Source organism: Mytilus californianus, unplaced genomic scaffold, assembly GCF_021869535.1.
Source record: "Mytilus californianus isolate M0D057914Y unplaced genomic scaffold, xbMytCali1.0.p SCAF_18, whole genome shotgun sequence".
Lineage (NCBI taxonomy): Eukaryota > Metazoa > Mollusca > Bivalvia > Mytilida > Mytilidae > Mytilus > Mytilus californianus.
Genome location: NW_026262666.1, coordinates 725,704 through 738,696, shown reverse-complemented (window position 1 = coordinate 738,696; position 12,993 = coordinate 725,704). Strand labels below are relative to the sequence as shown.

Sequence of the window (12,993 nt, the reverse complement as noted above, 5' to 3'; positions counted from 1 at the left end):
TGCAGTTTTATAAGCATTGGTATTCTACATTTCTATTGAGGATATTTGGCCCTTTACACGAGGCATCCGGATTAACGTCCCCGTTCTGACCGGACGGACATGACTGCGAACTAGGACATCACACACAGCCAAACGGAAACTTCACTTTGGCAAGGGATTTACTGCAGGTCGGAAGAAACCTGAGTGACCATATTAATATTTCTCAGTCACCCTTGGGATTTTATGACTGCTTTGCAACACAGTCATGACGAATGCATATAAAAATAAGAAGATCTGGTACACATGATCTATACATATCTTCTTATTTTTATATGCATCCGTCATGACTGTGTTGCAAAGTTCATATTGTTGATTTTTTTCTCGTCCTTAGTATGCATGAAATATTTGCCACTAGGCGTTAAGGAAAGAATAATCAAACTATCAAATACACAAGGACGTTGAATGATAGTAACTTGCTTTAACATAATCTATCAATATATTTTCTATAAATCCTTTTTTGATATGTATGTTGCAGGATCATGGCCAGTAATTGGAGTCTTTGTGGTGTTTGTGATAGTCGTCAGATAACCAAATCATCAGTAGTCTGGTGTTCCGAATGTGACGAAGGACTATGCGGAGATTGTAGGGAGCATCACAGTATTTCCAATGGAACAAAAAAACACAAAACTGTTTCCATCGCTGAGTACAAAAAGTTACCGACCGAGGTCCCGCAAATCGCTCAAGTCTGCAAACAACATAATGAGAAATACGAGCTTTTCTTTAGAAAACACGATTGTCCATGCTGTAAGAAATGTGTGAAATCTCACAACGATTGTAAAGGTTTAACCGGAATTAATGAAATAATAAAAAACGTCAAAACCCCCAACGCCTTTTACGAAATTGAACAAACCCTGCTGGAAGTCGTCGAGAATATCAAACGACTCAGCACTAACCGGAAAGAAAATTTGAAATCGCTCGAAAACAAGAAAAGAGAAATTGAAGTAGTAATACAAAAAACCAGGACAAATATAAATCATCACCTCGATATACTTCAGGATAATTTGATGAAAGAATTATGGACAATTGAAGAAAAAGAAAGCATGAAAATAAAAAAAATGTTGATTACTTTGCATAAGAAGGAAAAAGAGATCACTGAATTACAAGAAAACATTGCAAGTAGTAAACAGAATACGTCCGAACTTCAAACATGTTTAACAATGAAAGATATGGAAAAAGAAATGGCAGTTGAAGAAAAAATTATTGAATCGCTTACCACAAGTTGCACCACGACTCAAGTCGATATTTCATGTCAAATAAACAAGTCTTTACAGCAAATCACAGCCAGCGTACAGAAGTTTGGAGAAATTTATGTCAGTTCTGATCCATGTCATTTTTCCATTCAGCAACGGAAGGACAGACAAGCACAGATTATGGTAGCTCTGCCAACCAGAAATATCGATAACCTGCATTATATGGTAACATTAAAGAAACGTATCATTACAGATTCGTCAAATGTCCAAGGTTGTTTACTGCTTCCTGGTAGTAGGATCGTATTATCCTGTTATGAACAAGATAAACTAGGAGTATTCGAGCCTGACGGATCAAAAGATTTCGAAATAAATAACATCGGTTATACGTTTGATGTGGTATTTATCGGTGATGATTCTATTGCTGTAACATCTGGAGAATCAGATACGATAAATGTAATCGACTTAAGAAGCCAAAAACTGAAGAAATCAATAGAAGTTAATTCAGACAATTATGGAGTAGTATACAAAGATGGACATTTGATTTATTGTGTCAGAGAGAAAGGACTACAGATGGTTAGTCTTAGTGATGATTCCATTACCAATGTTATCAATAACAAACTTCCTTACTGTGCGTACGTTACAACATTCGGTGACAAACTGTTCTTCACAAACCCTGACAATCACCGTGTAACCTGTTGTGATTACCATGGTAACGTACTGTGGACATTCTGTGATACAAGTGTTCTGAAATGTCCACTTGGTATCTCTGTAGACAATTCTGGTAACGTGTTTGTAGTGGGATGTTATACTCACAGTGTGGTCATTATCTCACCTGATGGACAACGCTATAGACAACTTTCATCACGTGTAGATGGGCTGAGATTCCCACAGGTTCTGCACTATGACCAATCTACCAATAAATTGCTAGTTGCTAATACAGCCGATGAAGAATACGTGTATCATGTTAAGGATGTACTTTGGTGAAATTTTAAAAAACTAGATTTTAGAATTGATACTATAAGTCAGAAGAACATTAGTTAAGGAACAAAATAAGCTAAACAAAATTGATAGGTTATGGAGGTCCTTTTGGAGATATTTGATTTTTTTTTTAAATGGCGGGAGAGGCCGAATCGGACTTTTACCTTATATTTGCATTGGTATTATTTGGGTCTCAATTCAAAAGAAAAGAAATCTAGAATCTGCCTTAATTTTGTTAAATGCCGTTTTATGCGATATTGAAGTCTTATATGAAAAGAAAAATGGGTGTTATGGGGCAAAATATTTTACCCTGTATTGAAGGGAAAAAACCAAGGAGTTCGAAAATTAGACACAAATTCCTAAACCTCACCTAAGTACATCCTTAAATGATAAGACATGATGGTTAACCTATCCAGTATTCGACTTACCGTATTTAACATTTCGTTGATCTAGATTAATAATTTGGTTGCAAATAAACTGCATGTATTTAAAATGGTCTGATTTTGTTCAAAGTTATTTTACAAATGTTGATTGGAACCGTAATATGTTTACATTTCTTTTTGGTACAAATATTCAGTCCTTGTATATCTTTGGATGGAAAAGGCGTAATGAGTTAAACAAGATTACAATGAATCCCAAAGTTTGTTTTGATATTAAAACATAATTTATTCTATATATAATAAAGTAGCTTCCAGGTTAAAAGTCATGAAAAGAAACTATATAATCTGCAAATTAACATTAACGTGTTCAATATAGATTTAAACATCTACTAATGATGACATACATAGAGAAATTATATCTTCTCGAATCAGATAACTAGCTGGTCTCGGCAACTGGAAGAAAAAAAAAACAGCAAAAATTACTTTTTAAGATATTAAATATAGCACCCAGACATTCATTTGTAACTAGTATAAAGTATTCATTGTTATTGCTAAGTACATTTAGGAGATAACTGTATTGTAGTCTAAGCTCCGCCGGACGGCATCAATTGGTGATTTGATGGTCGCAAATTAAGTAAACGGGTATTTGCGACCATCAAATCTCCAATTGATGCGGTCGGAGCTTAAAATACACTATTGTTATCTCCATTCTAAGGAAACTGACAGAAAAAAAAACGTCAAATCATACATTTAAAATTTTTCATACATCGTCTGCGCTTGCGCGAACATTTTCATAGCATCAATTGTTAATTGACGCCATGAAAATTGGTGACATTCTCCAATCAAAATGAACGTTACAAACGATGTTGCATTAGGGAGCTACCATTTGATTTTTATGGGTTTGGGTGGGGGATGGGGGAGTTGGGGGCTAGGATGAAATTTGAAAAAAAAAACAGAACAGGAGTGATAAATAAAAAGGCAGGACAGAGATTACGACTAAAAAAATTCTGGACAAAATTTTTCATCCTAGCCCCATAAAAATCAAATAGTAGCTCCCTTAGAATGTCTTATCATTATGTGTGCTACGAATAAACGGAGATGTGTGATATACGTCGATGAGACAACAAAATAACGACAAAAGAAACCAAAAGACAACATGAATAAGAGAAGATGTCGGGGAAAAGTATATGAGACAACAACTAGTGACAAAATATAAAGACGTGGTATCATTGTCAAATATAGAGATGTGGTATCATTGTCAATAAGGAGATGTGGTATCATTGTCAATAAGGAGATGTGATATCATTGTCAATAAAGAGATGTGGTATCATTGTCAATAAGGAGACGTGGTATCATTGTCAATAAGGAGACGTGGAATCGTTGTCAATAAGGAGACGTGGTATAATTGTCAATAAGGAGACTCGGTATCATTGTCAATAAAGCGATGTAGTATCATTGTCAATAAGGAGAGGTGGTACCATTGTCAATAAGGGGAGATGGTATCATTGTCAATAAAGAGATGTGGTATCATTGTCAATAACATGAATAAGGAGATGTGGTATCATTGTCAATAAGAATTGAATTGTATTGTCTGTAAAGAGATGTGGTATGATTGTCAATAATGAAATGGGGTTTCATTTTCAATAAGGAGATGTGGTATGATTGTCAATTAGGAGATTTGGTATATTTTTAAATAAGGAGATGTGATACGATTGTCAATAAGGAGATGTGGCATGATTGTCAATAAGAATATCTGATATGAATATCAATAAGGAGATGTTATATGATTGTCAATAAGGAAATTTGTATAATTGTCAATAAGGAAACTGGTTTGATTGTCAATATATAAATAGGGAGATTTGGTGTAATTATCAATAAGGAGGGGTTTTATGATTGTCAATAAGAAGATGTGGCACGATTGTCGACAGGGAGACATGGTTTGACTGTCAATGAGGAGAGGTGGTATGATTGTCAATAAGGAGATGTTATATGATTGCCAATAAGGAAATTGGTATGATTGTTAATACATAAATAAGGAGATTTATTGTGATTGTCAATAAGGAGGGTTTGTATGATTGTCAATAAGAAGATGTGGCATGATTGTCAATAAGAAAATGCGGTCACGATTGTCAATAAGGTGATGTGGTATGATTGTCAATAAGGAGACATGACATAAATGTCAATAAGGAGATGAGGTATGATTGTCGATAACGAGATGGTGTATGAACGTCAAGAAGGAGATGTTGTATGATTGCCAATTAAGAGATGTGGTTTGATTGTCAATAAGGAGATGTGGTTTGGTTGTCTATTATACAATACATGGTTAGCTACTGACCCCCTACGGATCCATATTTGGTTAGTAAAATCCATAGGGGGTGAACTGTTTAACAAATGTATCGCACATGGAATGTTTCCTTCCAAATTTTGTAAAATTATGAACAATGAATTTCAATAACATTAATAGATAAACTCAACATTAATATTAATAGACGTGATTATAAGATGTGTCAATATTAAAAACGTACATTTGTAATTCTTGTCAATATACAAATAAGTAGATGTGGTATGCTTTTCAATAAGGAGAGGTGATGTTATCATTGTCAGGATATGTGGTTTGATTGTTAATAAGGAAATGTACTATGATTGTCAACTGCGAGGTTGGTATGACTGCCAATCAGTAGACGTGATGTGACTTTTAATATTAGAAATAGGATGTGGTATGATTGTTAATAAGGAGATGATGTATAATTGTCAGTAAGGAGATGTCGTATAATTGTCAGTAAGGAGATGTGGTATGATTGTCAGTAAGGAGATGTGGTATAGTTTTCAGTCAGGAGATGCTGTATAATTGTCAGTAAGGAGATGTGATAAAATTGTCAGTAAGAAGATGCTGTATGATTGTCAATAAGTTATCTAAGAGTAGAAATCAATTATTACGAAATAAGTACTGATTGATATTCTAGTCTTCGATACATGACTTTTTTATGGTTGTTATTAGCTTTGAACTAGCTGTCAGTAACTGGTAATACTCTCAAATCTGTACTTTTTGTCGTTTATGTTTTTAGGGATGTATAAATACCCTGCCACGTCCAGTCTGAGTCTTTATTAGATGTGTGTTTCTGCTTTGTTTCGATCTGATGAGTTAACTCTTTTCAACTTATTTATATAGTTTGTTCTTATGGCGTGCTGAAACCCACTGTCCTAGGATAGGGGGTCGATCGCTCAACATGTTTAACCCCTCCACATTCTTAATGTGCCTGTCCAAAGTCAGGAGCCTGTAGTTCAGTGGTTGTTTTTCGTTCATGTCTATCATATTTGTGTTTCGTAAATTGTTTTGTTATAAATTAGGCTTAGTTTTCTAAATTGAATTTATTTATATTTTCATGTCGGGGCCTTTTATAGCCAATTATACGGTATGGGTTTCTTTGTTTGAAATTTAGTAGATAGTTGTCTCATTGGCAATAATACCACTGCTCCTTATTTTCATGGATTTGGAAAATAAGGAGATGTGGAAAAAGCATTAACAAAAAAATGGTAAATTCATGGAATGATTGCTATCAAATTATTTACACTGATGGTCCTTCATCCTTTCAATACATATATTTTGACACTGCACAAGAGGCCTCCATTACCGCTCGTCATATCTTTAATTCATTGGAGCTGGAAGATACCAATATCAGTTAAGTTATGTTTGTAACAATTGTATATTGAATCAATGTCAGTATTGATAAATATACTGAGTAATAAAATGACAAGCATCTTATATACTTATTTGAAAAATAAAAAATAATAACAAATTTTCTAAAGATAAAATTTATATATTCGAAATTTTGTCTAGTCAAAATTGCACCTTATATATAAAGAGAAGAAGTGGTATGAATTACAATGAGACAACTCTCCACAAGAGACCAAATGACACAGAATTAACAACTATGGGTCACCGTACGGCCTTCAACAATGAGCAAAGTTCATACCGCATGGTCAGCTATAAAAGACCCCGAAATGACAAATATAAAACAATTCAAGCGATAAACCAACGGTATAATTTATGTATAAATAATGAACGAAAAACAAATATATAACACAGCAACAAACGACAACCACCGAATTACAGGCTCCTGGCTTGGAACAGGCATCAGAATGTGGCAGGGTTAAACTAGTTTGAAGGAACCAATAATGCCCCTAACCTTGGACAGTGGTGTAATAGTACAACATAAGAACAAACAATAAAAAACAGTTGGAAATGGCTCAACTAATCAGATGGATACAAATAGAAATACATCTAAAAAACACAGAGTGGACGTGCACAGGTACTTATACATCCCAACAACAAAATGACACTTAGCACAGATCTGAGAGTACTCTCAGTTACTGACAGTTAGTTCAAAGCCAATAAGAACTAATAAAAAAAAAAAAACTAAGACAAAATTATCAATCAGTACACATCCAACATTATTTTCTTCGTTACAATAATTCATTTAATGGTGTGTAAATTCATAAGGGGTCAGTAAGTTAATAAGATAGTATTGCAATTTACTAGACATAAAAGAACAGCATAAACACTAGGATGGAGTTATAGTAGCTGATAGAAAAGAAAATGTAAGCAGTTGAGAAAAGAAGTGAGAGTTTAAATCAGTAATCGATGATAGACATCACGGTAAAAATTTAAAAAAAAAACATAATACACGAAACAAACTATTAAAACAAAGATTCAACTACAAAAACTGTCCACAAAACTAAGGATTGAATTATACAAGCCCCTCCGAGGCCAAATGTGTTAGAAGTTCCTGCTACAAAAAGTCGGACACTTCTAGCCCCTCATAAAAACAAAAATACGATGTGAGGTCACTATCCATATATAACTTGACACTATGTAGGCTCCGGTCTTCAGTATGCCCATTATATATCTTAATTGGTTATTTTTGTCGTTGGGTTGCCTCTCATTGGCGTTACACCATCAATTTCTATAATTTTGCAAACAATTAGCAAACAAAAATATGACAAAATATCCGTTAACATGGTAAAGAAACCAGATCAATCACGGGTGTGTGTATACACTACTATCAATATTAAATCATGCAAAGAATTGTGTCCCCTGACTTAAACTATTTAAAATCATGTGACCATTTACCTTCCTTTTCCAAAGAAATGTCTTTTGTATAAGGCCTAATAAGGTACGTAATTTGTTTCATTAGTTCTCGGTATAATATAGTTACAATTCACACGCATCCATCTCAAATAAATAATTTAAATTAGTTATGTATAGTTTAATTTGTTAACGCTTTTTTTTTAATTTTTGTTCAACTTTCGTTTTGTTCACAATGTTTGAACATGTTGAATGTTTTACTATATTTACCAATGTTTTTTACCTGGTTTCCCTTTTTGTCTAAATTTTGTTCGTTTCAATTTTTAGATTTTTAATCTATTTATTTATGAAATTAAAAGTTGCAATTACTGGTAGGATCAATAGGTAAAAAGTTTAGGCGTTTAACGTCTTACATAACAACTTAATCACGGTAGGTATAGTGTCCCGCTTGGAACGTGTTTTTTTTCGAGTCAGTTGATCGGAGTTTTTTTCGGGTGTGACCCCGTTTTTGAGTGAATATGAAATAAAATGTTAACAAACTGGCGTCCTTCTGGCAACACGCAATTCAGTTGCTTGAACTACATATAAGATCATACAAGTTTATTTAATATTTGTATAAAAATATATTATCAACCATACATTATTTTGTGTTATAAAAGTTTAAGTTTAATACTAGTAGTAATTCTAAGATATAGAATCAAGCCTTTTCTATACACATACGAATGCAAATGTAAAAAAAAGCATAGTTAACATAGAATCTATACTTATGGATCAGAAGTACGGATACCAGAATTCAAACCAAATTTTGAAGCATAGACAAAAGTAAATTTGAAAAAACACAAACTCCATATTTAAAAACATACTTGGGGTTCATGGAAAGTCTTCCAATCTAGCAGTGTGGTGCGAATTTGATACATTACCTATTAGCATTAAATGTTATCAACTTATGTATAAATACTATGTGCGTCTCAGTGATATTGGTGAACGGTCTGGTGGTCCACATGAAATTCTCAAGGCTGCTTTTGAAGTGGACAAAACTCTAACAAGTAGAGAAAATTCATGGTCTAATAAATTATCTGAATTATCAAATTATATTGGAATATCTTTAAACAAGCATTGTAATATTAATTTCAAACAGAAACTAGAAGATTTCTACAAAACAAAATTATATTTGAACTATCTAAAATAAAAGATGGAAACTGTGGTAAACTTTAATTTTTAGTAAAATTTATACTAAATTTAAACAACAAGAATATTTAAACTTAAATGTTCCTAAATATATTAGAAAAAACTCACCAAATTAAGAATAAGTGCACACTCATTAGCAATAGAAACTGGAAGGTATGCAAGACCAATAATACCCTCTAATGAGAGATTTTGTTAATTTTGCACAGGACAAATTGAAAATGAGATACATTTCTTGATTGAATGTCCTCAATATAACAAAATTAGATCTAAATATAAAGTCAATGAAATAAATTCAAATAATTTGAATGAAAATTTTATCAAAATTTTAAATCCTAATTCTGAAAAAGAACTAAAATCAATTTGTATGTATATTGAAGAAGCTCTTGATTTGAGAGACCACCATACTGTTTCATCGGATAATAATCCTTTATAGCCGCTTGTGCATATACACATAAATCTTATATAGGTGACTGTGTTTTTAAGTAAAGTTATGAAACTTAGAATAATCATGCTGTATATGTGTATGGTATTATTAAGAATTCTGAATGTTATGATATCCATAGACCATATCTAGAATTGACTTATGACTTGTTGTTACATTGATCTTTATTTCATTTATAGTAGATATTATTGTCTGTATTTGGATCACGCCTCTATTGTGTTTTTTCCAATAGAATATTGAATTGAATTGAAATATATCCTTAGATATACAAAAGAAACAAATTCATAGCAATGTCCGGAATTTTTTGAGAAGTCCGGGTTTTTTTCGATTAGCGTTCATATTTTATGGAGTGAATAAACAAAGTTCATATGTCCTAAAGAACTGATTATCCTTCCGGAGCACATAACAGGTTCACCAACGACTTTTGGGGGAGGGGGTGGAGGGGGTAAATTTTGATAAAAATTATAACCTACCAAATAGTGGAGTTTTGAAAAGAAATGATGATATTGATGACTTTCATAAATTTCCGATGTCACACCCTTATTTTCTACCGGCAAAGTTTGCTGTACCAAAAGGGTTGACTCGGGTTCAGAAAAGTTGACATCCATCGACTTCAACCACACGGCAGTAAAACATTACAATATGTTCCTATTGTCGTACAGAAACCGTTATCCCGCATCTACTTTTCCTTGTATGTGACATCAGACTTCAACCATACGGCAGTAAAACATTACAATATGTTCCAATTGTCGTACAGAAACCGTTATCCCGCACCTACTTTTCCTTGTATGTGACATTAGACTTCTTACCGAATTTGAACTTACATGAGCAACACGGCCGGTGTCACATGTGTAGGAAGATCCGCCTTACCTTCCGGAGCACTTGAGATCCCCCTTTTGTGGAGTTTGTGTTGCTCAGTCTTTAGTGTTCTATGTTGTCTTTTGGTAGTTTTTCGTTTTTTTGACATGGCGTTGACACTTTGTCCTTGACCTATGTGTTTAAATTACCCTTTAATATCTCCCGCCTCTCTTTGGCTATGTGGGATGTATAAATATGCAGCCATGTCGTCCAGTCGGGATGAGAACATTTAGTAACTAAGGTTTCAACTCCCTCAGGCAAAGTTGACCTTAGATGAATTTGGTTATTTTTTAGGTACTTTGTGGTCGAATATCTCTTCAACTCTTTTGTTTCTTTTACATCCTTGTCTTTCAAATATTTGGCATTGAGCGTTCCTGATGAAGGTAGATCCAGAAAAGCGGTTCGGACGCATGAAATTTATGACGTGTTGTTTTCATTTTTTTTAAAATTTGATGCATCGTGTAGGGAGAGTGCCGAGCTCCATGGATTTTGATAAACCTTCTAATTGGTCCCTTGATGTCCTGTTGAAAGGCAACTTCTGAACATATCAGTCTGGCTTATTCAAGCTGTTCATTCACTTGTTTGACATTGTCAAAAGCAAAACACTGGCGGTGCCCAGATGGGCCAAATATTTTCCATCACTAAAATGGGTCTTTGACTAGTTGACGGTTTGCACATTGACCCTACTAGCCCAAGAGTGCTCCTCTATAAGATACTTACTTGGATCTAACGAGATTTCAACTTTTATATTTTGATACAAGCGATGAAATAGCGTGATAATCATAATCTTATTAACCCAAAGAATAACAGTTAAGGAAAAATGCAATGCTATTCGACGTTTCTAATTTCAAAGTGACTTAATTTTCAACTTTGCACAAAATAAAATGTATATGAATGAAACAATAAATGCGGAATATATCTAGGAGGCGTTCAAAACTCACTAATCGAGAGAACCTGACAACGCCACGGCAAAAAAAAAAAATAACATAAAAAAAACAAAAATAGAAAGACGATAAAAACAAGTTAACAAAACAAAATTATTCTTTCTAGTGCTTAAATGGTGAAGACGGGCTGGTTATTATGCACATACACTCAACTCGTGACTTTTACTGTTTAAGGCAAAGTAAAAATGTTTGCTAATTAAACAATCCTTTTTTGTATATTTCATGTGAAAGCTTTGAAAGAGGACATTTTTTTATAATCGTAAATTGACCAGAAAATGATATAGATAATAAAAAATGAAAAGAGATTCTTTCGAATTGAATTACTTTATGAACGTTGAAACAGTCAAGCCGGAGGCATGTAAAATAGGAAGATGCGGCATGATTGGCAATAAGTGCAAATTCAACCAGATACCCTAGATAAATGTTTTTATATGTCATCATACGGCTTTCAACAATGAGCAAAAGCCAAAGTATAAAGTCGGCTATAAAAGGCCCTTACATGACAATACACATTTCACTGTTGGAGTTCCTGGGAATGTACTCTTACACCACCAATTTATAGACTTAGTCCATATGTTCATTATGATGTGATCTTTTTAAATAAAACGCCACATTACTTTTTAGACCCAATTTAATGGTTCATTGAATGGAGATGTGTAAATTCGGCGGGTTATGGCGTCAATTGAACACATATGCTTGTATGTATGAAATATTTGCCACTGGACATTAAGTAAAGAACAATCAAACTATCAAGAAAACAAGCATAATGTATCATTATATGAACATGAAATCTCTTATTATGAAATGTTCAACTAGTAATAATGTTGCAGGATGATGGCCAGTAATTGGAGTCTTTGTGGTGTCTGTGATAATCGTCAGATAACCAAATCATCAGTAGTCTGGTGTTCCGTATGTGACGAAGGACTATGCGAAAATTGTAGGGAACATCACAGTATTTCCAGGGGAACAAAAAAACATGAAACCGTTTCCATCGCCGAGTACAAAAAATTACCGACCGAAGTCTTGCAAATCGCTCAAGTCTGCAAACTACATAATGAAAAATACGAGCTTTTCTGTAGAAAACATGACTGTCCGTGCTGTAAGAAATGTGTGAAATCTCACAACGATTGTAAAGCCTTAACCGACATTAATGAAATCATAAAAAACGTTAAAACCTCCAACGCCTTTTACGAAATCGAACAAACACTGGTGGAAGTCGTAGAGAATATTAAACAACTCAGCGCTAACCGGAAAGAAAATTTAAAATCGCTAAAAAACAAGAAAAAAGAAATTGAAGCAGAAATAAAACAAACTAGGACCAAGATAAATCATCACCTTGATAAACTTCAGGAGGATTTGATTAAAAAATTAATGGCAGTTGAACAAAAAGAAAGCATCAAAATAGAAAAATTGTTGACTACTCTGAAAAATAAGGAAAAAGATATCAGTGAAGTACAAGAAAACATTGCTAGTATTAAACAGCATGCGTCCGAACTTCAAACATTTTTGACTATGAAAGATATCGAAAAAGATATTGCAGTCGGAGAAAAATTTATGCAATCAATCACCACAAGTGACACCACAAATCAAGTCAATATTTCATGCCAAATTAACAAGTTTTTACCGCAAATCACGGCCAGCGTTCAAATGTTTGGAGAGATTGATGTCAGTTCTGATCCATGTGATTTTACCATTCAGAAACGGAAGGACAGACAAGCCCAGATTATGGTAGCACTGCCAACCAGAAATATCGATAACCTGACTCTGACGTTACAGAAACGTATCAATACAGGGTTGTCAAATGTCCGAGGTTGCTCACTGCTTCCTGGTGGTAGGATGGTATTCTCCTGTTATAATCAAGATAAAATAAGAGTACTCAAATCAGACG

The 12,993-nt window shown here is 33.8% G+C and overlaps 1 protein-coding gene across 1 annotated transcript in view; it reads left to right on the top strand.

The window, feature by feature from the left end:
- The first annotated feature begins 7,702 nt into the window (after window positions 1-7,702).
- LOC127726761 (uncharacterized) overlaps window positions 7,703-12,993 on the top strand; it is a 33,761-nt gene continuing 28,470 nt past the window's right edge. The window contains exon 1 of the mRNA XM_052234216.1: window positions 7,703-7,761. The gene's annotated coding sequence lies outside the window, so the exon portion shown is untranslated. The remainder of the gene's footprint in view (window positions 7,762-12,993) is intronic.